Below are 14497 nucleotides of genomic sequence, written 5' to 3'. Positions count from 1 at the left end.
TGAGATCAGTGATCTGTTTCCTATATATTTAAATATTTGAGAGACTATATTAGTTAATGAACTTAATCCTGCAATGATTGTGTTTTTGGCTAAAATATCATATTGTTCAAGACAAGTCAATCTGAGTAATTCAAGTTTTTCCATTGCTATAACTAAGGCAGCTTTTATTGTGATGACATGCTATAATACACCAGGGCCCTGCGGTATGATCATGCATGAATGTTGCTTTGCATTTTATTACTGTATTACATTATTTTAGCTTTTTGTGACCCTAGAGCACAGGTATTGGTGTTTTCTATTTGCTGCTATTTTCAAATACTGTTGGGGTATTAGTACTACCTGTGATTCTTGGCTCACTTTGGGGTCTTTTCTCCATCTGATTAGAGCTGCCAATTCTGTGATTTATTAATTTATTTATACAATACATTTTCCAGTACGCCCTAAGCTACACATGCAATTAAAACTGCAGTTCATTGCCTTTATATATGACAACATTATTACACATTATAAATCAAACCAAAATAATGGGTTTAAATTGACGAAAGGGACGAAAATATTATAATAAAAAATAAAACAGACATATAAAAAAACCTCTGTGAAAAAAAAAATATATAAGTTTTATAATCAGTATGCTTTACCAATAGGTTGACTGCAGAGTTGAAGAGCTCCAGACGCCCCCTGCTGGCCAGCTACATCACAGACAGGAAAGTTTGTATGTATTGATCTTGGGCTGCTTCCTGGATGTGTGCTGTGTGTACCTGGGCTGCCATGGAGACTGCAAGCTTCATGCTAACTCCTCTGTGCACTACTTGAAGATATCTCAAGAAAGCTCCAAGAAGTTTCTGTAAAAGTCTAAAGAACTGAGTTCTAGTAAGTACCACTAAACTTTACAATGCTGGAGGGATTGCAGTCCTTGAGTATGTATTATTTGCATGTATAGTTATTTACTGTGATTTTTCACTGCTGTGTTGAAAGCATGCTCCATGGCAGAGATGGGCAGACATATGCATGCTCAGTCCTACAGTATACAGCAGGGTTTTGCTTCATTTATCCTCACAATTAGCTGGAATGGAATAAACTTTTAATGTTCCCATGTGCGTTTAGAATGTATTAATATCTCTTCTTAAAGCTTTTGTGGACTGCTTGTCAACTCCTGTAACCAGTTCCCTCAAAATATATTTAATTGTGTTTCATTTTGTTTAATTCTATAGGCTTTGATAACAGCTTAGCTGGGTGACACCCTAGACGGCCTATTTCACTCAGCTTTCCTTGAGTCCTGAACAGAACTTGGGGATATATGGACAGAACGTTGGAATGAATGTTAGAATGAGTTGCGTTAGGCTCTAATCACATTTGCTGCATGCTTTTCATTATAAAGCATACATAAAAACATGAATAATTGATGGCAGAAAAGGACCACATCCATCTAGTCTGCCCTTATATTGTTTTTATTGTATTTTAGTCTTAGGATAGATATATGTTTATTCCAGGCAGATTTACATTCACTCACTGTGGATTTACCTACTACTTCTGCTGGAACTTTGTTCCAAGCATCTACTACTCTTTCAGTAATATAATATTACATTATAATGTGATACGTTGGCTCTCTTCTAACCCCCAAACAAACCTCAGATTGTGCCCCCTTTCCTTGTGTTTAGCTTCTTATGTAGTGACTTTGCGGGCTGTGGCTGCTGGAGAGGATGATGGCAGGAGGACACTGAGGGACACAGGGTACTGGAGGGACACTAAGCATCCCTCTGCCATCATTCTCTCCAGCAGCCACAGCCCGCACAGCTCTGGGAGTCGGGTCGTGACATCACCATGTTATCCAGGAAGTGAAGAATTGATGCAGTAGTAAGTGCAGGGAAAAAAATCTCTTTTTAAGCATTTCCCGTAATAAGTGTTTATTGGGGATTTGTATAACTTTTGGGGGGAAATAAAATACTTTAATAAAAGCCGGACTTTTCCTTTAACGCTCCACTTCTGCAGCTTCTTTGTGTATGCTTCCTTCTGCAGTTGTGCTTTGCGCGCTTTTATGTTCTATTATATGGATAAAGTTACATTTTCTTTATGAATTCTCCTTGCTGTTTTTGCCTGGCCTTAGATAATGAGTGAGATGTATAAAGTCTCTTCAAGTGATAAAATCCAGTTGCTGGAGAAGGAATTAGCTACTCATTTATCAGAACTGAAGACAGAAATAGAACAGAATGGAGTCCTGCATGGCACCCCCTCTCGAGCCTATAGGTAGGTTTATAAAATGGTGATATTATAAAAATGAAAATAGTATTGCATTTGGTTAGTTTTAAAGCTCATGTATATAGACTATGACATTGCAACCAGGTATGGACACAGACTGCATAGGGCCCCTGTATAAAAAATGTGCCTGGGCCCCCCATAAGCAAACCACCCCGCCGTACTCCTCCCCCACCCAGGCGCATATAAAACTATACATATCTATATGTGCTTATAGATTTCCACCTGTGCAGTGTTTTGTGCAAAAATTTTAGAGTATTGTGCAAAAATGTTATACTTTTTAACAATGGTTATCTGCACTGGTATCACACAGCATGGCTTAGATATATTAGTATCACACTAACTGGCTTACATACACTAGCATCAAAGTGCTGCAAATGTTTACTGCCTATGGTGGAGACCAACTCCGAAAAACACAGACACCTGCACACATACACACACATACACCACTGACACAGACACTACTGACACACATACACACACACACTGGCTGACACACATAGAAACAGTAGATACACATACGAACACACTGATATATACATATATACACACAGATACAGTACATACCCACACACTGGCTGATACACATAGATACAGTAAATACACACACACTGACATATACATACGCACGAATACAGTACATATATACACACAGCACTTACAGCTCCCTGTAGTCGGGCTGATTGCTTTATACTGTAATACTGAGGACCTGCGGGTCATGTGATCCAGGTCCTTTATCACTCTCCCTCTCTGTGTGTTCAGGACGCTCTGTGCTGGATGCTGCTCTTCTATTCTGTTCCTTTGATGTTCAGCATGCTCACCCTGCACTATAGTGAGCTGACTTAACTTTACAGCAGCGGGCCCCTCTCCCTCTCCGGGCCCCTGTGCAGCTGAACCAGCTGCACATGCAGTATGTCCGCCACTGCAAACAATCACAGCTGAGCCTTCATTTTTCATATTTCTCTGGTACAATGAAAGCTGCACAATAAATCTCTGTCTGTTTTCTAGTTCATATAGAGTATTTCCATCTTCCAATGGACTTGAGTCACAATGCACTGTTTAGCCCAAAGCCACCACCTTTGTTGTCTGTTAGACTTTTCATTATACATTTTAGAATTGTTGTTTAATATTTAGCTCGGTACCGATTTCAAAGGACTTTGTGTACTACCGGAATGAGAGAGAAATGATCTTGAAAAGAGGCCTACAGGTAAAGCAAACACCAAAACACATTGGCAGTAAACCTGTTCACACAACCTGTTCAGTAAAGCCATGTTAACACAAAGTATATTTTAGTAAAAGTACAGCCGTTGTCGCCAATTGCAACAACGGCCGTGATTAATACAAAAATATAGGTTACATTGCCATCTATCTCTAACGGCGCTGCGAGAAACTGACATGTCAGTTTTCTGCAGCCCCTAGTCAATGAATAGCGGCCACAGAAAACCCTGGCAGTTCACAGAAAATTCTTGAAGGACAGATGGATATATGAAAGGTACCTTGTGTTTCTGTACCATAACAGTTATCTGAGGCCTCATTCACACATCACACGTTCAGTGATTTTTCAGGTCCGCATATAGGTGCGCTATTTTTACTCTGTGATATATGGTCCGTAATTGCATTCATAGTGCATCCATATCCACAAAAAAAAAAAAATTACTAGTTTGCTTAGATTTGATTCACATTTTTCCCGGACGTCACGGGTCCGCAAAAAACACAGATCCCATAGACTTCTATTGGTAATCTGTACCGCAGTCACAGCCTGCACTAGGACATGTCCTATTTTATGCGTAATAGATTGCAGATCCGCAATAAAACGGACTGTGTGATTATCCCAATAGAAATCAATGGGCAATAACTTTGCGGAACATGTGAATAAGGCCTAACAGCGTCAGCAGTTTGAAACTTGGGCTTGTGATGTCTTTAACAGGTTTGAAAGAGTTCTCAAATACACTTTACTTGCTGGCAGTTCTCACTTTATTTTCTGGTCCGCTTCATCCCATACCATTTCTACTTTCATTGGGAGGCCAGGTCAGTTTCTTTTTAGAAACAATGATAGGCCAACTAGGCACAAACCAGAAAGAATAACATATCTGGTAACGGCATATTCTTCACTCACATTATATAGTTCTAAAGGGGTTATGCAGTGCTACAAAAACATGGCCACTTTCTTCCAGAGACAGCCCCACTCTTTTCTCCAGCTTGGGTGGGGTTTTGCTGCTCAGTTCCATTGAAATGAATGGAGCTTAATTGCAAACCGCACCTGAACTGGAGACAAGAGTCGTGTTGTAGCAAGTGGCCATGTTTTTGTAGCACTGGATAATCCCTTTAAAAAGTGATTTGTTGTTCATGTATTCTGCTCTGTTCTTGGACTGTAGGTGGCAGGAGCAAAACCAATTACTATTCAGGCTGATGTCATTCAGCGAGAGCTGGAAACCTGTATAAGAAGAGAATACACTGCTGATAACCTGCCTTTGCTATTACATCAGGTGAAAATCTATTTGGATGCCACTCATAGCATATGTTATTATTACATTATACACACTTAAACCCTCAGACATGCACCAGCAACAGCTAGCCATACATAATGTAATACAGTATGGTGTTAAAAATATTCAAAAATATTCAAAAACTCTACACATTGTGCATTTTTAAGGAGTTTTCAGAGCTTATAAATATACACAAAGTACCATTAGGTGCCTCAATGATTACAAGTTGATTCCACCATAACTTAGAAGTAACTACCGTGTTTTACCAAAAGTAAGACACCCTCCTAAAATAAGATACCCCAACTACCCTACCAAGTAGCCTGAAGTAAGGCATCCCCCCAAAATAAGGCACCCTACTCTAAATTAGGGCACCCTCCAAAAGTAAGGCCGCCTGTTGCCACTCGCTGCCATTCAGGACTCACCTTACCCCCTTGTGGACCTTCAGAGCCAGCGCTGAAGGCATAATGGTCCATGGCCCCCATGTCCTCCGTGCTTCCTGGCGCATAATACTGCACGCTGTGCACTTGATGCATGTCCCGCTCGGGGGGAGAGAAAGAAGACATACCCCAAAAATAAGACATAGGGGAAGATTTATCAAACATGGTGTAAATTGAAACTGTCTCAGTTGCCCCTAGCAACCAATCAGATTTCACATTTCATTTTCCAAAGAGTCTGTGAGGAATGAAAGGTGGAATCTAATTGGGTGCTAGGGGCAACTGAGCCAGTTTCACTTTACACTAGTTTGATAAATCTCCCCAATAGTGCCTGTTTGTGAGCAAAAATTAATATAAGGCACTGTCTTATTTTTCGGGGATTCACGGTAGTTTTCATTATTTTGTAGAGCTCTGTGATACAGAAATTACTCCATATCTCCTCTGCTCTTGTTTGACTCGCTGACTCTTAATGATCTGCTGCCCAGCGTGTGAAACAGGATTACTACATAGACAGAGGGGGGAAGGATGAGAGATGGAGCTATGGAGATAAGAGACATGTGATGTGTGATGTATTGTACTACAGAGGGGGGCAAAGGAGGGATAACCAGCCAAAGTACAGATCGCACATAAGTAGATAGTGATACATTTTTTTAAAGTACAGAAAATATATATTTTACAAAAAATGTAGCAAAGTACAGCAATGTGAGGATCAAATGACAAGAGCTCATATGCACATTCTTATGGATTAAAGGGGTATTCCACTAAAACATAATTTTTCATATGTTGCTGCCCATGGTGAGACTAACAATTCATTCCGTACTTGTTATTATCTATTCAGTCTCCTTCCTCCAGTTCTGAGCTGCTGCTTTTTGCTGAAGACACAAAAATCTGTGTGTGAGCTTTTCTCTCCCTCTCCCCCTCCCACCCCCTCCGTTCCCGACTGATGTAAACAAGTCCCTGGAAGGCTTTATCTATAACTTTGTAGCTTCTTTGTAATACTGGGAGGGTTAATCTAAGGTCAAGTTGCTGATGAAAACACTGTGATTATTCCTCCTGGCATTACAAAGTTGCTACAAAGGGATTAGCAGATAAGAACTTGGTTACATTAGGAAGGGAGGGGAAGGAGAGGAATATGGAGAGAAAAGCTGACACACAGTTTTTGTGTCTTCAGCAGAAAGCTGCAGCAGAGAACTGGGGCAAGGAGACTGAATAGATAATAACAAGTATGGAAGGAATTGTTAGTCTCACCATGGGCAGCAACATATCAAAAGTTATGTTTGAGTGGAATACCCCTTTAAGCATACCTGATTGTTTTATTGCATTTGGGGCAATAATTCTTGCATTTTTCATAGGTATACATGTATTGTGAACTGATAAACCCTCATTTGTTAAAAGTTTTTCACTGACAGGATTCACCAGTTAGTCCGAAATAAATACTTGCACATGATGAGGTGGAAGAGGTTTTGTCATCACACTAGTATCATGGAGCAGTGTTATCCTCAGTACAAGGTAGGTGTCTAATTTGTGAATAAATTCTGTGTGATGTTTTGTTTATAATACTTTATTGACCACAATAGCACATAGGAGTCTACAGTTTACCTTATGAAGAATTTATTAACAGTTTTTATTTATTATTTCAATTGTACTGCATTTTGTTCTTGAAAGGGTTAATCACTGCAGAGCTGCCATTGGTTGTCCATGGCAGGTGGTTCCCCGATAGAATTAATCAACAAGAGTTTTCATTGGTTGTATCTGGCAGGGGATTCCCTGATAAATTGAGCAGATGTAGCATATATGTTAGTGATAATTAATGGAAGAAGTCCCATAAAATCCAATAGTGACAGGAAGGCAGTGGGGCACAGGAAAATAATAATGTAAACTTACCTATCCTCGTGCCTCCGTAACGCTGCTTCAGGTTCTGCTGATGGCCGCCAAATGTCATTGTCTGTTGGAAACCAAGTACGTCACGTACCCGGTTCTTCCAGCTGCAATGTCACATACACGGCTAAGTGATTGCCCGCTCAGCCAATCAGCAACTGGGAGGGGACACCACCCCAGACACTGACTGGCTGAGCGGGCAATTGTGCAGCTGGAAGAGCCAGGTACATGACGTACCTAGTTTTCAACATGCAATGACATCTGGCAGCCATCAGCAGGACTGGGAGCAGCATTATGGAGGCACGATGATTGTTTATTATTTTACCCAACTTCCCTGCCTTTCCCTATTTTTGTTACTTTTTTTGGGACTTCTCCTTTAAGGGTACAAACCCACTTGACGTATTTGCTGCGTGAATCAGTCTTAACAATAAACAGGCAAAACGCAGGTTGGCTTTATACGATTGTTCTGCGTTAAAATACGCACTTTCATATGTGTTCCTGTAAATGTTTATATGAAGATCTAAAAGTTAGTGCACGTTCAAGGTAAGCGCTGGATCTTTCCCATTTTTCCCTTTCTACACTTGTGCGTTTCCTACGTCCACTTTGTGCGCATTCCCAGTCTGACGCGTGAGCTGAAGTGTTTTTTTATTTATTGTATTGCCTTAAGGTAGTATTACATGGGCCGATGGGGGACCAATAATAACTGTAAACGAGCGCTGATCTGCTAGATTAGCGCTCCTTTACTGGGCCTATTACACGGCCCGATAATCTTTTAACAAGGGCTGCATGGACATCGTTACAGATGTCCTTGCAGCCTTTGCTTAAACTGTATACATTACCGGTCCAGGCCTGTGATTGGCTGAGAGGCCTGTCAGCTCAAACAGGCCGCTCTGAAGCCGGAGCGTGTGGGACCTGGGGAGAAGCAGAGCGCAAGAGGAGCCCTGCAGCATGGACAGGTAATTTATGCACTTTGCATATCGTCAGCCGCCGTCCGTGCACCGCTATTACAGCAATGCGCGGTCGGCGCCTGACAATTATAGGTCCAAACCTATATCAACAATGACAACGATCATCGACTGATCAGTGTGTTTATTACACGGAGCGATAATCGGCTGAATCGGCCATATCCGGCCGATTATCGCTCCGTGTAATAAACACAACGATCAAACCTTAGGGCCCTATTACACGGGACGACAAAAATCGTTATATCGTTCAAATTTAAACGATAATCATTCTGTGTAATTGCAGACAACAATCTAAAAATCGTCTATATGTCGTTGATCATTGATAAAGATCTGAACCTAAAATTATCAGTAATTGATTGCTAATGATTCACTGTAATTCCACATTCGTTCGCTCAAGTTTCGCATGTTTTTTACTAATCGTTCAGGGTAATTGCACATTGTTCATTGTTTTGCTGGGATCAGAAGGAATAAACGATCATAGTAACGATCATAACTAACGACTATCGTTCTGTGTATTATGGTGAAAGATTCCAGGTTAACGATAAACAATCTCGTTTGCGATCGTTTATCGTTAGTCGTTAATCGTTAAAAATCGCTCCGTGTAATAGGACCCTTAGACTGTGCTCACACAGTGTGTTTTTGCTGCTTTTTATCTTGTTTTTTTCCTGGTATTATTTTACTTTAGTTATGCAAAACAAAGAAAAACAAACAAAAAACCAACATGCAGTAAAACCACACTTTGTGAACGCAGCCTAAAGAGGCTTGATAGTAACACATTTATTTAAAGTATATATTTCATACTTGACAGTAATATGCTGACTGTGACAGACAAAATAATGATTTGCAATTTAAGCTCTTTGGACATATGGTGTTAATTAGTCTCGGAACCCACAGGAGAACATTGAATACATCATGCAAGAATATGCTGATTCTGTGCAAAGAGCTCGGAGACTTTCAATAGCAAGAGAGCACTTGCTGACTGGAGAAAAGAATTCTATTAATTTAATTACTCAGGAAGACCTTATCATCTATATGCAGTGGTTAATTTGTCACCTGCATTCAGTGAAGCCTATATACAACTATATAAGGGTAAGTGTCATCAAAAACAGGTGAAAACCTGTATGGTGGGGGATGCATACTAGGCACATAATTGTGTTATGCTTTTCATTACTTTTCACTTAAAGGAAAACCTTGGCAATTTTTTTTTCTTTCAAATCAGCTGGTGTTAAAAAGTTATATAGATTTGCCATTTACTTCTATTTAAACATCTAAAGTCTTCCAGTATTTATCATCTGCTGCATGTCCGGCAGGAAGTGGTGTATTTTTTCTAGTCTGACACAGTGCTCTCTGCTGACATCTCTGTCCATGTCAGGAACTGTCCAGAGCAGGAGAGGTTTTATATGGGGATTTGTTACTGCTTTGGACAGTTCCTGTCATAGACTGAGGTGGCAGCAGAAAGCACTGTTACTTTTTGACACAAGCTGATTTGAAAGAAGAAATTTCCCCTTTAAGTTTTGTGGTTAATAGCTGTTATAGGGTTAAAGCCCTTGGCTTATCTGAGTGTTCATGTCTATAGGGAAGTATTGCTGTTCTATAATGAATATGTAATGTTGTCTTCATTTGCATTTTTCTAGGCCTTACAGTACTTGCCTATTTCTGATTTTGCTGTGGAAGTTATTGATTCACAATTAAATCACCAGGAAGCTGATCTTGTATCTCAGAGTCCTTTAGAAGAGACTGGTAAGAGATATTTCTCTTTATGAAGAAAACCATGTAACACCACTGACATCAGTCCTCCTTTATATGTGTTCTGCTCACTCCTTTGTTGGGCTTTTTTTTCAGCTTCATAATTATCAATGTTGATGAAATCTGAATTGTCCTATTGAATACCATTCATTTTATGTTTTAGATTAAAGGGAACCAATCACTCAAAAAATGGCTATAACACTAAAGAAATGTGCCGATATATGTCCCAGGACACTTCTGAAACATATTCCGGTAGCCTGCGTCCCTGCCCAGTATAAAGAGCAAACTTACATGTAACATACATATAAATGAGGCCCAACTAGTCATGGTCCCTGAGCGTCTCAGGACTGTAATAATGCCCCTCTAAGCTTGATTCAAAGTGCTGTAATCTCCATGACGTCACTTAGAGCAACTCTGTACCCACAATCTGACCCCAGGGCTACAGGTTTAAAAGTTGTTTTTAGGACAATAACTGCATCACCTGCCGAACGGACCCCAGGACAGATCTTGGATTAAAAGCATATATACATTTTTTTTTAAATAATTATTCACCCCTTGCTGTTTACATAAGCTTTAAATAATGAGTATCTGCACCACACACGGAAATACACGCATTTACATTAGTTAGCATGCTATCAGTGGGGTTACTAATGGTTGTCTGAGGAAGGTTCTGCCTCACTGGGGCAGGGAAATCATCAAGATCAGCTACTGCCAGCTCCCTTTCCGTTACTGAGCAGTGACATCCCAGATGTGGTCATTGGTAGATGAGGTTGGAGACACTGCATGGTGGCATATTAAGGCCACATAGGCTGCTTACACAAGCACAAGCAATATGTGACCTGGCTTTATTGTGTTGGAAAATTCCCATCATGCCTGGATAGCCAATGCTTTAGCTGTCCAGGCATGATGGGAATTGTAGTTTTTTAATACTTGGAGGGCCGCAGTTTGACACCTGTGTACTATATCTTTGCTACTAAGAATCCAAACATTTGGGACTAATCTGATTTAAGCGTGTCAGCAACATTACTGATATCTGTTTTCCCTCTTATTAGTCTTACATCAGCAGGTAGAGGATGAATTACCTGAACACCAGACAGAAACAGAACAGATAAACCCATTCTTCGTCAGTTATTAGCTACGTATAAAATAGAATATGATATGGAGAAACTTAAGAATACAGCCAGCGAGATGGAGCTGCTAACTCTGGTGAGTTGTCATCTGATAGTCTATGGGGAGAACATTCATCTGGTAGTCTATGGGGAGAACATTCATCTGGTAGTCTATGGGGAGAACATTCAATACTCTTCACTAGTTGTCTCCCAGTGGGTGACTTTTGGAAACGCAGCATAATTGTTCACAAAGACATAGGGCCACATGTATCATCCGGCGAACGTATTTTTTTATTCGCAAATGGCCGATTTGCAAATAAAATATTCGCAAATCGGCACTTTCCGCCGAGTACACCAGGTTGGCGGAAAGGGGGCGTGTAGTGGGCGGAACGGAGGGCGCGGACTCAGAGTCCGCGCGATTTACCATCCGATCCGCCCAAATGTACGCCGAAAACCTACTCCAGTCCTCAGCTGGCGTAGGTTTTCGGCGGTGCGCACCGGCGCGCACGGGATTTATGTAGAGGCAGTCCGCCTCTACATAAATCTCCGTAGCGCCGGAGCTGCGGGGGCATTTATAAGTCCGGCGTAAAAAACGCCAGACTTAATAAATGCCACCCGTAGTGTGTTAGGGTCTTATAGACGATGACGTCCCGTCGTAATAATGTAAATAAGCGCCAATCTCCTAGGTCAGTACCCGTTTACTGAGCCTATGACAGGGCTTGATAATCAATAATCCTTTGCAATGTCCGTGGAGCCCTTGCTGTAAACTGTATACATTACCCCCCCCACGCTCCTGGTGTTGTTCTGCCCTCTGCTCGCTTCCCAGAGTCACCACTGTAGCTTCAGAGCGGTTTCTGAACTGACAGGCTGCTCAGTCAATCAATGGTCGTGACAGCCCCGGCAAGTGATTGGCTGAGCGGCCTGTCAGTTCAGAGACCGCTCTGAAGCTACAGCGGATACTCTGGGAAGCGAGCAGAGAGCGGAGGAAGAACACCAGGAGCGGGGGAGAGGTAATGTCTACCGTTATTATTTTTACACAATCGTCAGACAACCGTGCAACGTTAGGTATAATAGCTATGCGCGGTTGGCTGGTGATTGTAGCTCAGGACCAGAAGAAACAATCAGTCGATGAGCGTTGTCATTGGCTGATTGTTGTCTCTATTACATGGAGGGACAATCAGCCGAATCGGCCTGAGTCGGCCGATTATCGCTCTGTGTAATAGGCCCTTAGCCAAGAAGCTTTGGTCCTGGCCAGAGGACTATTCTAGGTACCAGACAAGTGAGGAAGCACCTGCGATGTTTTCTCCTTTCTGGTTAGATGCACTATTTGATCATTTTTAAGTTATGTTTAAGTCCTATTGGCTAAACAAAGTGAACATTAGTTGCTCAAATGTAATAATAAACATAATAGTCATAAATGTGTATGGCAGAAATCCATTTAAATTCCACTTTGCATCTTCTGCAGGTGTCTGCTAAGTTTCGAAGCACTTTTGTCAAGCAGGAGACTCTGAGAACATTTCCAATGTATGGTTCTGGAATGGAAACAATAGATGGATGGGGATTTAAAGGTCCATGTACAGCTTTTAAGAAAATCTCAAATTGGCTTCCATTTGTAAAGGTGAGCAGAATCAGTCAGCTGGAAATCTACATTTTTGTATCTCTGTGATTATTCACACCCCTTCCTGACTGCCCTACATTAATTATCGAGCTAGGCAGGGAAAGGGCTCAGAATATGAAGAATAAAAGCAATTTTTTAAGTAAAAAAGTTTTTATTTTTCTAAACACATTAAAACATAATGAAAGTTATACAAATTCGGTATCACTGTAATTGTCCAGACCTGAGAAATTCTGGTACTAGGTCAGTTTTACCATGTGGTGAACAGTGTAAAAACAACCCTCTTAAATGTGCGAACGTTCTCCACTTGTTGCTAACAGTTGGTATCTTTTTACCAACTTGCTAGGTGCCCACTCCCCATATCACGGTTCAGCACATTGCCATCACCACTTGCATCTCCTCACTGTCCTAGTCCTTCAGGTATGCTGACATAAACCTATTCCCTGTCCTAGGCCACACTGAGTTTTTGCACCAAGACCCATGAGTCACAATTTTGTTTTGTTCTAGTACATTCTTGTGCCACCTTGTTGCTAGGCCCATCCATAAACTGCTCTCTTATGACTCTTCCATTGTTTGGCACCTCATAAACATTTCATTGAACTGTAACATTTTCTCCTTCTCAATGATAAAAGGGACTTTTAAAGCCAGTAAAAAAAACTCCATACAAGGCCTACAGGCTGGGCCGGGACAAGGTATTTTGGTAACCTAGGTAGATAAGGCAAATGACACCCCACCCCAAAAACACACATAAATCTCGAAGACAACACAGCAGATAAGCAAATTTCCTATGTGTGATAATACTGTATACTTCTAAATATTAGTCATAAGGCCAATAAATTACACCACCATACAAAGGACAAAGATTATCACCTTACATTTTACCATCATACTGCTACTGACCAATTCCAGTATACCAAGACCAACATTACCAATAATACCAGTATACAAGGAATAAATAATACAGCCTGAATATTATCTCTACTGTTACTGAATAAAATACCCTATACACAGACCAATATTGCCCATACAGCGACCATATAGTGGTAGATACACAGGCCCTGCAAATCGAATAAGTGATTATATCCAGTTACTTGCAGGGGGCATCATCTCTGACTGTAAACGTTCTCTTTCTTTTTTTCTTCATTTGGTCCAGACTGCCGTTATGACTTTTCCCATCTATCACTGATATCTGCAAACTCTGTTGGGCAAACATGCTCCCCAGTAGGTAGATGGGCGCTGCCAGTAGGTAGCTTTACCCCTGTAGAGAAATATGTGCCCACAGTATCTAGATAGAGGCATTCCCCAGTATGCAGTTGTTTCTCTTTAGGTACACAGGTACCTGCCAGTAGGTTTTTGCTCCAAATAGGTATTTTCCCTCTTGAGGTAGTTTACGGCCAGCCAAGTGCCAACATTACCTACCCCAATTGGTAGGTTGCTGATGCCCCCAGTAGGTATATGTCACAAAGTAGCCTGCTTCTAAGTAGCAAGAATATGCAAAAGAAGAGCCCGTGGAGCCTCATTGAAGAGTCTCAAAACACAGGAGTAGCCAGATAAGGGGCGGCTCCTGTTAGGAAACCATCAAAACCACCATATTAAGTGGCCCTATAAATCAATGTAATGACAAGGGATAAACCAAGGCTAGGTAACCATCCACACACAGCTGTTTCGGGGTGTTGCCCCTCATCAGTGTGGAGCAGGATTCTGGCTAGGTGGGAGCAATGCCTAGTAGAGCCATAAGAGAAACAGATTGCTGAACTCAGGGAGACCAGCCAAACGACAACACTGCCGGCTGCTAGTGAAAGCGCTCAATGCAGTGAAGTCCTAGGTGCATTGTCCCCTGGGAAACATGAATATGCAAAAAAGAGCCCGTGGAGCCTCTTCAAAGAGTCTCAAAACACAGGACTAGCCAGATATCCCTCCGGGAAGGACCCAGCCAAGGGGTGGCTCCTGTTAGGAAACCATCAGAACCACCATATTAAGTGGCCCTATAAGTCAATGTAATGACAAGGGA

The sequence above is a fragment of the Dendropsophus ebraccatus genome, unplaced genomic scaffold (assembly GCF_027789765.1).
Source record: "Dendropsophus ebraccatus isolate aDenEbr1 unplaced genomic scaffold, aDenEbr1.pat pat_scaffold_892_ctg1, whole genome shotgun sequence".
Taxonomy (NCBI): Eukaryota; Metazoa; Chordata; class Amphibia; order Anura; family Hylidae; genus Dendropsophus; species Dendropsophus ebraccatus.
Note: the sequence above shows the minus strand (reverse complement) of the source record.